At 53.2% G+C, this 14,454-nt stretch overlaps 1 protein-coding gene across 1 annotated transcript in view; it reads right to left on the bottom strand.

The window, feature by feature from the left end:
• Nucleotides 1-14,454, bottom strand: part of LOC144485734 (uncharacterized) — a 207,546-nt gene that overhangs the window by 158,341 nt on the left and 34,751 nt on the right. The gene's annotated exons all lie outside the window — the stretch shown is intronic.

Below are 14,454 nucleotides of genomic sequence, written 5' to 3'. Positions count from 1 at the left end.
TCGCTGTGTCAGTGTGACAGAGTGCGTGGGCCTGTCGCTGTGTCAGTGTGACAGACAGCATGAGCCTGTCACTGTGTCAGTGTGACAGTGTGTGTGAGCCTGTCACTGTGTCAGTGTAACAGAGTACATGAGCCTGTCGCTGTGTCAGTGTAACAGAGTACGTGAGCCTGTCGCTGTGTCAGTGTGACAGTGTGTGTGAGCCTGTCGCTGTGTCAGTGTGACAGAGTGCGTGAGCCTGTCGCTGTGTCAGTGTGACAGAGTGTGTGAGCCTGTCGCTGTGTCAGTGTGACAGAGTGTATGAGCCTGTCACTGTGTCAGTGTAACAGAGTGTGTGAGCCTGTCACTGTGTCAGTGTAACAGAGTACGTGAGCCTGTCGCTGTGTCACTGTAACAGAGTACGTGAGCCTGTCACTGTGTCAGTGTGACAGAGTACGTGAGCCTGTCGCTGTGTCAGTGTAACAGAGTACGTGAGCCTGTCGCTGTGTCAGTGTAACAGAGTACGTGAGCCTGTCGCTGTGTCAGTGTAACAGAGTGTGTGAGCCTGTCGCTGTGTCAGTGTGACAGAGTGTGTGAGCCTGTCGCCGTGTCAGTGTAACAGAGTACGTGAGCCTGTCACTGTGTCAGTGTAACAGAGTGCGTGAGCCTGTCGCTGTGTCAGTGTAACAGAGTACGTGAGCCTGTCACAGTGTCAGTGTAACAGAGTGCGTGAGCCTGTTGCTGTGTCAGTGTGACAGAGTGCATGAGCCTGTCACTGTGTTAGTGTGACAGTTTGTGTGAGCCTGTGACTGTGTCAGTGTAACAGAGTACGTGAGCCTGTCGCTGTGTCAGTGTGACAGAGTGTGTGAGCCTGTCACTGTGTCAGTGTGACAGTGTGTGTGAGCCTGTCGCTGTGTCAGTGTAACAGAGTACGTGAGCCTGTCGCCGTGTCAGTGTGACAGAGTGCGTGAGCCTGTCACTGTGTCATTGTGACAGAGTGCGTGAGCCTGTCACTGTGTTAGTGTGACAGTTTGTGTGAGCCTGTCACTGTGTCAGTGTGACAGAGTGCGTGAGCCTGTCGCTGTGTCAGTGTAACAGAGTGTGTGAGCCTGTGACTGTGTCAGTGTAACAGAGTACGTGAGCCTGTCGCTGTGTCAGTGTGACAGAGTGCGTGAGCCTGTCGCTGTGTCAGTGTAACAGAGTGTGTGAGCCTGTCGCTCTGTCAGTGTAACAGAGTACGTGAGCCTGTCGCTGTGTCAGTGTAACAGAGTACGTGAGCCTGTCACTGTGTCAGTGTAACAGAGTACGTGAGCCTGTCACTGTGTCAGTGTAACAGAGTGCGTGAGCCTGTCGCAGTGTCAGTGTAACAGAGTGCGTGAGCCTGTCGCTGTGTCAGTGTGACAGAGTGTGTGAGCCTGTCGCTGTGTCAGAGTGACAGAGTGCCTGAGCCTGTCACTGTGTCAGTGTAACAGAGTACGTGAGCCTGTCGCTGTGTCAGTGTAACAGAGTGTGTGAGCCTGTCACTGTGTCAGTGTAACAGAGGACGTGAGCCTGTCGCTGTGTCAGTGTGACAGAGTGCGTGAGCCTGTCGCTGTGTCAGTGTGACAGAGTGTGTGAGCCTGTCGCTGTGTCAGTGTGACAGAGTGCGTGAGCCTGTCACTGTGTCAGTGTGACAGAGTACGTGAGCCTGTCGCTGTGTCAGTGTGACAGAGTGTGTGAACCTGTCACTGTGTCAGTGTGACAGAGTGTGTGAGCCTGTCGCTGTGTCAGTGTAACAGAGTGTGTGAGCCTGTCACTGTGTCAGTGTGACAGAGTGTGTGAGCCTGTCACTGTGTCAGTGTAACAGAGTGTGTGAGCCTGTCACTGTGTCAGTGTAACAGCGTACGTGAGCCTGTCGCTGTGTCAGTGTGACAGAGTGCGTGAGCCTGTCGCTGTGTCAGTGTGACAGAGTACGTGAGCCTGTCACTGTGTCAGTGTAACAGAGTACGTGAGCCTGTCGCTGTTTCAGTGTGACAGAGTGCGTGAGCCGGTCGCTGTGTCAGTGTGACAGAGTACGTGAGCCTGTCGCTGTGTCAGAGTGACAGAGTACGTGAGCCTGTCGCTGTGTCAGTGTAACAGAGTACGTGAGCCGGTCACTGTGTCAGTGTAACAGAGTGCGTGAGCCTGTCGCTGTGTCAGTGTGACAGAGTGTGTGAGCCTGTCGCTGTGTCAGTGTGACAGAGTGTGTGAGCCTGTCGCTGTGTCAGTGTGACAGAGTACGTGAGCCTGTCACTGTGTCAGTGTGGCAGAGTGTGTGAGCCTGTCGCTGTGTCAGTGTGACAGAGTGTGTGAGCCTGTCGCTGTGTCAGTGTAACAGAGTGCCTGAGCCTGTCACTGTGTCAGTGTAACAGAGTGTGTGAGCCTGTCACTGTGTCAGTGTGACAGAGTGCGTGAGCCTGTTGCTGTGTCAGTGTAACAGAGTGTGTGAGCCTGTCACTGTGTCAGTGTAACAGAGTACGTGAGCCTGTCGCTGTGTCAGTGTGACAGAGTACGTGAGCCTGTCACTGTGTCAGTGTAACAGAGTGCCTGAGCCTGTCACTGTGTCAGTGTAACAGAGTGTGTGAGCCTGTCACTGTGTCAGTGTGACAGAGTGCGTGAGCCTGTCGCTGTGTCAGTGTAACAGAGTGTGTGAGCCTGTCACTGTGTCAGTGTAACAGAGTACGTGAGCCTGTCGCTGTGTCAGTGTGACAGAGTGCGTGAGCCTGTCGCTGTGTCAGTGTAACAGAGTACGTGAGCCTGTCGCTGTGTCAGTGTGACAGAGTGCGTGAGCCTGTCGCTGTGTCAGTGTAACAGAGTACGTGAGCCTGTCGCTGTGTCAGTGTGATAGAGTACGTGAGCCTGTCACTGTGTCAGTGTAACAGAGTACGTGAGCCTGTCGCTGTGTCAGTGTGACAGTGCGTGAGCCTGTCGCTGTGTCAGTGTAATAGAGTACGTGAGCCTGTCGCTGTGTCAGTGTAACAGAGTGTGTGAGCCTGTCACTGTGTCAGTGTAACAGAGTACGTGAGCCTGTCGCTGTGTCAGTGTAACAGAGTACGTGAGCCTGTCACTGTGTCAGTGTAACAGAGTACGTGAGCCTGTCACTGTGTCAGTGTAACAGAGTGTGTGAGCCTGTCACTGTGTCAGTGTGACAGAGTGCATGAGCCTGTTACTGTGTCAGTGTAACAGAGTACGTGAGCCTGTCGCTGTGTCAGTGTAACAGAGTACGTGAGCCTGTCACTGTGTCAGTGTGACAGAGTGCATGAGCCTGTCACTGTGTCAGTGTAACAGAGTACGTGAGCCTGTCGCTGTGTCAGTGTAACAGAGTACGTGAGCCTGTCGCTGTGTCAGTGTGACAGAGTACGTGAGCCTGTCACTGTGTCAGTGTGACAGTGCGTGAGCCTGTCGCTGTGTCAGTGTGACAGAGTACGTGAGCCTGTCACTGTGTCAGTGTAAAAGAGTACGTGAGCCTGTCGCTGTGTCAGTGTAACAAAGTACGTGAGCCTGTCACTGTGTCAGTGTAACAGAGTATGTGAGCCTGTCACTGTGTCAGTGTAACAAAGTACGTGAGCCTGTCACTGTGTCAGTGTAACAGAGTGTGTGAACCTGTCACTGTGTCAGTGTGACAGAGTGTGTGAGCCTGTCGCTGTGTCAGTGTAACAGAGTGTGTGAGCCTGTCACTGTGTCAGTGTGACAGAGTGTGTGAGCCTGTCACTGTGTCAGTGTAACAGAGTGTGTGAGCCTGTCACTGTGTCAGTGTAACAGCGTACGTGAGCCTGTCGCTGTGTCAGTGTGACAGAGTGCGTGAGCCTGTCGCTGTGTCAGTGTGACAGAGTACGTGAGCCTGTCACTGTGTCAGTGTAACAGAGTACGTGAGCCTGTCGCTGTTTCAGTGTGACAGAGTGCGTGAGCCGGTCGCTGTGTCAGTGTGACAGAGTACGTGAGCCTGTCGCTGTGTCAGAGTGACAGAGTACGTGAGCCTGTCGCTGTGTCAGTGTAACAGAGTACGTGAGCCGGTCACTGTGTCAGTGTAACAGAGTGCGTGAGCCTGTCGCTGTGTCAGTGTGACAGAGTGTGTGAGCCTGTCGCTGTGTCAGTGTGACAGAGTGTGTGAGCCTGTCGCTGTGTCAGTGTGACAGAGTACGTGAGCCTGTCACTGTGTCAGTGTGGCAGAGTGTGTGAGCCTGTCGCTGTGTCAGTGTGACAGAGTGTGTGAGCCTGTCGCTGTGTCAGTGTAACAGAGTGCCTGAGCCTGTCACTGTGTCAGTGTAACAGAGTGTGTGAGCCTGTCACTGTGTCAGTGTGACAGAGTGCGTGAGCCTGTTGCTGTGTCAGTGTAACAGAGTGTGTGAGCCTGTCACTGTGTCAGTGTAACAGAGTACGTGAGCCTGTCGCTGTGTCAGTGTGACAGAGTACGTGAGCCTGTCACTGTGTCAGTGTAACAGAGTGCCTGAGCCTGTCACTGTGTCAGTGTAACAGAGTGTGTGAGCCTGTCACTGTGTCAGTGTGACAGAGTGCGTGAGCCTGTCGCTGTGTCAGTGTAACAGAGTGTGTGAGCCTGTCACTGTGTCAGTGTAACAGAGTACGTGAGCCTGTCGCTGTGTCAGTGTGACAGAGTGCGTGAGCCTGTCGCTGTGTCAGTGTAACAGAGTACGTGAGCCTGTCGCTGTGTCAGTGTGACAGAGTGCGTGAGCCTGTCGCTGTGTCAGTGTAACAGAGTACGTGAGCCTGTCGCTGTGTCAGTGTGATAGAGTACGTGAGCCTGTCACTGTGTCAGTGTAACAGAGTACGTGAGCCTGTCGCTGTGTCAGTGTGACAGTGCGTGAGCCTGTCGCTGTGTCAGTGTAATAGAGTACGTGAGCCTGTCGCTGTGTCAGTGTAACAGAGTGTGTGAGCCTGTCACTGTGTCAGTGTAACAGAGTACGTGAGCCTGTCGCTGTGTCAGTGTAACAGAGTACGTGAGCCTGTCACTGTGTCAGTGTAACAGAGTACGTGAGCCTGTCACTGTGTCAGTGTAACAGAGTGTGTGAGCCTGTCACTGTGTCAGTGTGACAGAGTGCATGAGCCTGTTACTGTGTCAGTGTAACAGAGTACGTGAGCCTGTCGCTGTGTCAGTGTAACAGAGTACGTGAGCCTGTCACTGTGTCAGTGTGACAGAGTGCATGAGCCTGTCACTGTGTCAGTGTAACAGAGTACGTGAGCCTGTCGCTGTGTCAGTGTAACAGAGTACGTGAGCCTGTCGCTGTGTCAGTGTGACAGAGTACGTGAGCCTGTCACTGTGTCAGTGTGACAGTGCGTGAGCCTGTCGCTGTGTCAGTGTGACAGAGTACGTGAGCCTGTCACTGTGTCAGTGTAAAAGAGTACGTGAGCCTGTCGCTGTGTCAGTGTAACAAAGTACGTGAGCCTGTCACTGTGTCAGTGTAACAGAGTATGTGAGCCTGTCACTGTGTCAGTGTAACAAAGTACGTGAGCCTGTCACTGTGTCAGTGTAACAGAGTGTGTGAGCCTGTCACTGTGTCAGTGTAACAGAGTACGTGAGCCTGTCGCTGTGTCAGTGTAACAGAGTACGTGAGCCTGTCGCTGTGTCAGTGTGACAGAGTGTGTGAGCCTGTCACTGTGTCAGTGTAACAGAGTACGTGAGCCTGTCGCTGTGTCGGTGTAACAGAGTGCGTGAGCCTGTCGCTGTGTCAGTGTAACAGAGTACGTGAGCCTGTCGCTGTGTCAGTGTAACAGAGTGTGTGAGCCTGTCACTGTGTCAGTGTAACAGAGTACGTGAGCCTGTCACTGTGTCAGTGTAACAGAGTGTGTGAGCCTGTCACTGTGTCAGTGTGACAGAGTGCATGAGCCTGTTACTGTGTCAGTGTAACAGAGTACGTGAGCCTGTCACTGTGTCAGTGTGACAGAGTGTGTGAGCCTGTCACTGTGTCAGTGTGAGAGAGTACGTGAGCCTGTCGCTGTGTCAGTGTAACAGAGTACGTGAGCCTGTCGCTGTGTCAGTGTGACAGAGTGCGTGAGCCTGTCACTGTGTCAGTGTAACAGAGTACGTGAGCCTGTCGCTGTGTCAGTGTGACAGAGTGCGTGAGCCTGTCGCTGTGTCAGTGTGACAGAGTGCGTGAGGCTGTCGCTGTGTCAGTGCGACAGAGTGTGTGAACCTGTCACTGTGTCAGTGTGACAGAGTGTGTGAGCCTGTCACTGTGTCAGTGTAACAGAGTACGTGAGCCTGTCGCTGTGACAGTGTGACAGAGTGTGTGAGCCTGTCGCTGTGTCAGTGTGACAGAGTGCGTGAGCCTGTCACTGTGTCAGTGTAACAGAGTGTGTGAGCCTGTCACTGTGTCAGTGTAACAGAGTACGTGAGCCTGTCGCTGTGTCACTGTAACAGAGTACGTGAGCCTGTCGCTGTGTCAGTGTAACAGAGTACGTGAGCCTGTCGCTGTGTCAGTGTGACAGAGTGTGTGAGCCTGTCGCTGTGTCAGTGTAACAGAGTATGTGAGCCTGTCACTGTGTCAGTGTGACAGAGTGTGTGAGCCTGTCGCTGTGTCAGTGTGACAGAGTGTGTGAGCCTGTGACTGTGTCAGTGTGACAGAGTGTGTGAGCCTGTCACTGTGTCAGTGTAACAGAGTACGTGAGCCTGTCACTGTGTCAGTGTGACAGAGTACGTGAGCCTGTCGCTGTTTCAGTGTAACAGAGTACGTGAGCCTGTCGCTGTGTCAGTGTAACAGAGTACGTGAGCCTGTCGCTGTGTCAGTGTAACAGAGTGTGTGAGCCTGTCGCTGTGTCAGTGTGGCAGAGTGTGTGAGCCTGTCGCTGTGTCAGTGTAACAGAGTACGTGAGCCTGTCACTGTGCCAGTGTAACAGAGTGCGTGAGCCTGTCGCTGTGTCAGTGTAACAGAGTACGTGAGCCTGTCACAGTGTCAGTGTAACAGAGTGCGTGAGCCTGTTGCTGTGTCAGTGTGACAGAGTGCGTGAGCCTGTCACTGTGTCAGTGTGACAGAGTGTGTGAGCCTGTCGCTGTGTCAGTGTGACAGAGTGTGTGAGCCTGTCAGTGTGACAGAGTACGTGAGCCTGTCGCTGTGTCAGTGTGACAGAGTGCGTGAGCCTGTCGCTGTGTCAGTGTGACAGAGTGCGTGAGCCTGTCACTGTGTCAGTGTGACAGAGTGTGTGAGCCTGTCGCTGTGTCAGTGTAACAGATTACGTGAGCCTGTCGCTGTGTCAGTGTGACAGAGTACGTGAGCCTGTCACTGTGTCAGTGTAACAGAGTATGTGAGCCTGTCACTGTGTCAGTGTAACAGAGTACGTGAGCCTGTCGCTGTGTCAGTGTGACAGAGTGCGTGAGCCTGTCACTGTGTCAGTGTAACAGAGTACGTGAGCCTGTCGCTGTGTCAGTGTGACAGTGCGTGAGCCTGTCGCTGTGTCAGTGTGACAGAGTACGTGAGCCTGTCACTGTGTCAGTGTAACAGAGTACGTGAGCCTGTCGCTGTGTCAGTGTAACAAAGTACGTGAGCCTGTCACTGTGTCAGTGTAACAGAGTATGTGAGCCTGTCACTGTGTCAGTGTAACAGAGTACGTGAGCCTGTCACTGTGTCAGTGTAACAGAGTGTGTGAGCCTGTCACTGTGTCAGTGTAACAGAGTACGTGAGCCTGTCGCTGTGTCAGTGTAACAGAGTACGTGAGCCTGTCATTGTGTCAGTGTGACAGAGTGTGTGAGCCTGTCACTGTGTCAGTGTAACAGAGTACGTGAGCCTGTCGCTGTGTCGGTGTAACAGAGTGCGTGAGCCTGTCGCTGTGTCAGTGTAACAGAGTACGTGAGCCTGTCGCTGTGTCAGTGTAACAGAGTGTGTGAGCCTGTCACTGTGTCAGTGTAACAGAGTACGTGAGCCTGTCGCTGTGTCAGTGTAACAGAGTGTGTGAGCCTGTCACTGTGTCAGTGTAACAGAGTACGTGAGCCTGTCACTGTGTCAGTGTAACAGAATGTGTGAACCTGTCACTGTGTCAGTGTGACAGAGTGTGTGAGCCTGTCACTGTGTCAGTGTAACAGAGTACGTGAGCCTGTCGCTGTGTCAGTGTAACAGAGTACGTGAGCCTGTCGCTGTTTCAGTGTAACAGAGTACGTGAGCCTGTCGCTGTGTCAGTGTGACAGAGTACGTGAGCCTGTCACTGTGTCAGTGTAACAGAGTACGTGAGCCTGTCGCTGTGTCAGTGTAACAGAGTACGTGAGCCTGTCACTGTGTCAGTGTAACAGAGTACGTGAGCCTGTCACTGTGTCAGTGAAACAGAGTGTGTGAGCCTGTCACTGTGTCAGTGTGACAGAGTGCATGAGCCTGTTACTGTGTCAGTGTAACAGAGTACGTGAGCCTGTCACTGTGTCAGTGTGACAGAGGACGTGAGCCTGTCGCTGTGCCAGTGTAACAGAGTACGTGAGCCTGTCGCTGTGTCAGTGTGACAGAGTGCGTGAGCCTGTCACTGTGTCAGTGTAACAGAGTACGTGAGCCTGTCGCTGTGTCAGTGTGACATAGTGCGTGAGCCTGTCGCTGTGTCAGTGTGACAGAGTGCGTGAGGCTGTCGCTGTGTCTGTGCGACAGAGTGTGTGAACCTGTCACTGTGTCAGTGTGACAGAGTGTGTGAGCCTGTCACTGTGTCAGTGTAACTGAGTACGTGAGCCTGTCGCTGTGTCAGTGTGACAGAGTGTGTGAGCCTGTCGCTGTGTCAGTGTGACAGAGTGTATGAGCCTGTCACTGTGTCAGTGTAACAGAGTGTGTGAGCCTGTCACTGTGTCAGTGTAACAGAGTACGTGAGCCTGTCGCTGTGTCACTGTAACAGAGTACGTGAGCCTGTCGCTGTGTCAGTGTAACAGAGTACGTGAGCCTGTCGCTGTGTCAGTGTGACAGAGTGTGTGAGCCTGTCGCTGTGTCAGTGTAACAGAGTACGTGAGCCTGTCACTGTGTCAGTGTGACAGAGTGTGTGAGCCTGTCACTGTGTCAGTGTGACAGAGTGTGTGAGCCTGTGACTGTGTCAGTGTGACAGAGTGTGTGAGCCTGTCACTGTGTCAGTGTAACAGAGTACGTGAGCCTGTCACTGTGTCAGTGTGACAGAGTACGTGAGCCTGTCGCTGTGTCAGTGTAACAGAGTACGTGAGCCTGTCGCTGTGTCAGTGTAACAGAGTACGTGAGCCTGTCGCTGTGTCAGTGTAACAGAGTGTGTGAGCCTGTCGCTGTGTCAGTGTGACAGAGTGTGTGAGCCTGTCGCTGTGTCAGTGTAACAGAGTACGTGAGCCTGTCACTGTGTCAGTGTAACAGAGTGCGTGAGCCTGTCGCTGTGTCAGTGTAACAGAGTACGTGAGCCTGTCACAGTGTCAGTGTAACAGAGTGCGTGAGCCTGTTGCTGTGTCAGTGTGACAGAGTGCGTGAGCCTGTCACTGTGTCAGTGTGACAGAGTGTGTGAGCCTGTCGCTGTGTCAGTGTGACAGAGTGTGTGAGCCTGTCAGTGTGACAGAGTACGTGAGCCTGTCGCTGTGTCAGTGTGACAGAGTGCGTGAGCCTGTCGCTGTGTCAGTGTGACAGAGTGCGTGAGCCTGTCACTGTGTCAGTGTGACAGAGTGTGTGAGCCTGTCGCTGTGTCAGTGTAACACAGTACGTGAGCCTGTCGCTGTGTCAGTGTGACAGAGTACGTGAGCCTGTCACTGTGTCAGTGTAACAGAGTACGTGAGCCTGTCACTGTGTCAGTGTAACAGAGTACGTGAGCCTGTCGCTGTGTCAGTGTGACAGAGTGCGTGAGCCTGTCACTGTGTCAGTGTGACAGAGTACGTGAGCCTGTCGCTGTGTCAGTGTAACAGAGTACGTGAGCCTGTCGCTGTGTCAGTGTAACAGAGTGTGTGAGCCTGTCACTGTGTCAGTGTAAGAGTACGTGAGCCTGTCACTGTGTCAGTGTGACAGAGTGTGTGAACCTGTCACTGTGTCAGTGTGACAGCGTGTGTGAGCCTGTCACTGTGTCAGTGTAACAGAGTATGTGAGCCTGTCGCTTTGTCAGTGTGACAGAGTGTGTGAGCCTGTCACTGTGTCAGTGTAACAGAGTACGTGAGCCTGTCGCTGTGTCAGTGTGACAGAGTGGTGAGCCTGTCACTGTGTCAGTGTAACAGAGTACGTGAGCCTGTCGCTGTGTCAGTGTGACAGAGTGCGTGAGCCTGTCGCTGTGTCAGTGTAACAGAGTACGTGAGCCTGTCGCTGTGTCAGTGTGACAGAGTGCGTGAGCCTGTCGCTGTGTCAGTGTAACAGAGTACGTGAGCCTGTCGCTGTGTCAGTGTGATAGAGTACGTGAGCCTGTCACTGTGTCAGTGTAACAGAGTACGTGAGCCTGTCGCTGTGTCAGTGTGACAGTGCGTGAGCCTGTCGCTGTGTCAGTGTAATAGAGTACGTGAGCCTGTCGCTGTGTCAGTGTAACAGAGTGTGTGAGCCTGTCACTGTGTCAGTGTAACAGAGTACGTGAGCCTGTCGCTGTGTCAGTGTAACAGAGTACGTGAGCCTGTCACTGTGTCAGTGTAACAGAGTACGTGAGCCTGTCACTGTGTCAGTGTAACAGAGTGTGTGAGCCTGTCACTGTGTCAGTGTGACAGAGTGCATGAGCCTGTTACTGTGTCAGTGTAACAGAGTACGTGAGCCTGTCGCTGTGTCAGTGTAACAGAGTACGTGAGCCTGTCACTGTGTCAGTGTGACAGAGTGCATGAGCCTGTCACTGTGTCAGTGTAACGGAGTACGTGAGCCTGTCGCTGTGTCAGTGTAACAGAGTACGTGAGCCTGTCGCTGTGTCAGTGTGACAGAGTACGTGAGCCTGTCACTGTGTCAGTGTGACAGTGCGTGAGCCTGTCGCTGTGTCAGTGTGACAGAGTACGTGAGCCTGTCACTGTGTCAGTGTAACAGAGTACGTGAGCCTGTCGCTGTGTCAGTGTAACAAAGTACGTGAGCCTGTCACTGTGTCAGTGTAACAGAGTATGTGAGCCTGTCACTGTGTCAGTGTAACAAAGTACGTGAGCCTGTCACTGTGTCAGTATAACAGAGTGTGTGAGCCTGTCACTGTGTCAGTGTAACAGAGTACGTGAGCCTGTCGCTGTGTCAGTGTAACAGAGGACGTGAGCCTGTCGCTGTGTCAGTGTGACAGAGTGTGTGAGCCTGTCACTGTGTCAGTGTAACAGAGTACGTGAGCCTGTCGCTGTGTCGGTGTAACAGAGTGCGTGAGCCTGTCGCTGTGTCAGTGTAACAGAGTACGTGAGCCTGTCGCTGTGTCAGTGTAACAGAGTGTGTGAGCCTGTCACTGTGTCAGTGTAACAGAGTACGTGAGCCTGTCACTGTGTCAGTGTAACAGAGTGTGTGAGCCTGTCACTGTGTCAGTGTGACAGAGTGCATGAGCCTGTTACTGTGTCAGTGTAACCGAGTACGTGAGCCTGTCACTGTGTCAGTGTGACAGAGTGTGTGAGCCTGTCACTGTGTCAGTGTGATAGAGTACGTGAGCCTGTCGCTGTGTCAGTGTAACAGAGTACGTGAGCCTGTCGCTGTGTCAGTGTGACAGAGTGCGTGAGCCTGTCACTGTGTCAGTGTAACAGAGTACGTGAGCCTGTCGCTGTGTCAGTGTGACAGAGTGCGTGAGCCTGTCGCTGTGTCAGTGTGACAGAGTGCGTGAGGCTGTCGCTGTGTCAGTGCGACAGAGTGTGTGAACCTGTCACTGTGTCAGTGTGACAGAGTGTGTGAGCCTGTCACTGTGTCAGTGTAACAGAGTACGTGAGCCTGTCGCTGTGACAGTGTGACAGAGTGTGTGAGCCTGTCGCTGTGTCAGTGTGACAGAGTGCGTGAGCCTGTCACTGTGTCAGTGTAACAGAGTGTGTGAGCCTGTCACTGTGTCAGTGTAACAGAGTACGTGAGCCTGTCGCTGTGTCACTGTAACAGAGTACGTGAGCCTGTCGCTGTGTCAGTGTAACAGAGTACGTGAGCCTGTCGCTGTGTCAGTGTGACAGAGTGTGTGAGCCTGTCGCTGTGTCAGTGTAACAGAGTATGTGAGCCTGTCACTGTGTCAGTGTGACAGAGTGTGTGAGCCTGTCGCTGTGTCAGTGTGACAGAGTGTGTGAGCCTGTGACTGTGTCAGTGTGACAGAGTGTGTGAGCCTGTCACTGTGTCAGTGTAACAGAGTACGTGAGCCTGTCACTGTGTCAGTGTGACAGAGTACGTGAGCCTGTCGCTGTTTCAGTGTAACAGAGTACGTGAGCCTGTCGCTGTGTCAGTGTAACAGAGTACGTGAGCCTGTCGCTGTGTCAGTGTGACAGTGTGTGTGAGCCTGTCGCTGTGTCAGTGTGACAGAGTGCGTGAGCCTGTCGCTGTGTCAGTGTGACAGAGTGTGTGAGCCTGTCGCTGTGTCAGTGTGACAGAGTGTATGAGCCTGTCACTGTGTCAGTGTAACAGAGTGTGTGAGCCTGTCACTGTGTCAGTGTAACAGAGTACGTGAGCCTGTCGCTGTGTCACTGTAACAGAGTACGTGAGCCTGTCACTGTGTCAGTGTGACAGAGTACGTGAGCCTGTCGCTGTGTCAGTGTAACAGAGTACGTGAGCCTGTCGCTGTGTCAGTGTAACAGAGTACGTGAGCCTGTCGCTGTGTCAGTGTAACAGAGTGTGTGAGCCTGTCACTGTGTCAGTGTGACAGAGTGTGTGAGCCTGTCGCCGTGTCAGTGTAACAGAGTACGTGAGCCTGTCACTGTGTCAGTGTAACAGAGTGCGTGAGCCTGTCGCTGTGTCAGTGTAACAGAGTACGTGAGCCTGTCACAGTGTCAGTGTAACAGAGTGCGTGAGCCTGTTGCTGTGTCAGTGTGACAGAGTGCATGAGCCTGTCACTGTGTTAGTGTGACAGTTTGTGTGAGCCTGTGACTGTGTCAGTGTAACAGAGTACGTGAGCCTGTCGCTGTGTCAGTGTGACAGAGTGTGTGAGCCTGTCACTGTGTCAGTGTGACAGTGTGTGTGAGCCTGTCGCTGTGTCAGTGTAACAGAGTACGTGAGCCTGTCGCCGTGTCAGTGTGACAGAGTGCGTGAGCCTGTCACTGTGTCATTGTGACAGAGTGCGTGAGCCTGTCACTGTGTTAGTGTGACAGTTTGTGTGAGCCTGTCACTGTGTCAGTGTGACAGAGTGCGTGAGCCTGTCGCTGTGTCAGTGTAACAGAGTGTGTGAGCCTGTGACTGTGTCAGTGTAACAGAGTACGTGAGCCTGTCGCTGTGTCAGTGTGACAGAGTGCGTGAGCCTGTCGCTGTGTCAGTGTAACAGAGTGTGTGAGCCTGTCGCTCTGTCAGTGTAACAGAGTACGTGAGCCTGTCGCTGTGTCAGTGTAACAGAGTACGTGAGCCTGTCACTGTGTCAGTGTGACAGAGGGTGTGAGCCTGTCACTGTGTCAGTGTAACAGAGTGCGTGAGCCTGTCGCAGTGTCAGTGTAACAGAGTGCGTGAGCCTGTCGCTGTGTCAGTGTGACAGAGTGTGTGAGCCTGTCGCTGTGTCAGAGTGACAGAGTGCCTGAGCCTGTCACTGTGTCAGTGTAACAGAGTACGTGAGCCTGTCGCTGTGTCAGTGTAACAGAGTGTGTGAGCCTGTCACTGTGTCAGTGTAACAGAGGACGTGAGCCTGTCGCTGTGTCAGTGTGACAGAGTGCGTGAGCCTGTCGCTGTGTCAGTGTGACAGAGTGTGTGAGCCTGTCGCTGTGTCAGTGTGACAGAGTGCGTGAGCCTGTCACTGTGTCAGTGTGACAGAGTACGTGAGCCTGTCGCTGTGTCAGTGTGACAGAGTGTGTGAACCTGTCACTGTGTCAGTGTGACAGAGTGTGTGAGCCTGTCGCTGTGTCAGTGTAACAGAGTGTGTGAGCCTGTCACTGTGTCAGTGTGACAGAGTGTGTGAGCCTGTCACTGTGTCAGTGTAACAGAGTGTGTGAGCCTGTCACTGTGTCAGTGTAACAGCGTACGTGAGCCTGTCGCTGTGTCAGTGTGACAGAGTGCGTGAGCCTGTCGCTGTGTCAGTGTGACAGAGTACGTGAGCCTGTCACTGTGTCAGTGTAACAGAGTACGTGAGCCTGTCGCTGTTTCAGTGTGACAGAGTGCGTGAGCCGGTCGCTGTGTCAGTGTGACAGAGTACGTGAGCCTGTCGCTGTGTCAGAGTGACAGAGTACGTGAGCCTGTCGCTGTGTCAGTGTAACAGAGTACGTGAGCCTGTCGCTGTGTCAGTGTAACAAAGTACGTGAGCCTGTCACTGTGTCAGTGTAACAGAGTATGTGAGCCTGTCACTGTGTCAGTGTAACAAAGTACGTGAGCCTGTCACTGTGTCAGTATAACAGAGTGTGTGAGCCTGTCACTGTGTCAGTGTAACAGAGTACGTGAGCCTGTCGCTGTGTCAGTGTAACAGAGGACGTGAGCCTGTCGCTGTGTCAGTGTGACAGAGTGTGTGAGCCTGTCA

The sequence above is a fragment of the Mustelus asterias genome, unplaced genomic scaffold, assembly GCF_964213995.1.
Source record: "Mustelus asterias unplaced genomic scaffold, sMusAst1.hap1.1 HAP1_SCAFFOLD_214, whole genome shotgun sequence".
Lineage (NCBI taxonomy): Eukaryota > Metazoa > Chordata > Chondrichthyes > Carcharhiniformes > Triakidae > Mustelus > Mustelus asterias.
This window is presented reverse-complemented; position numbering and strand designations above follow the sequence as displayed.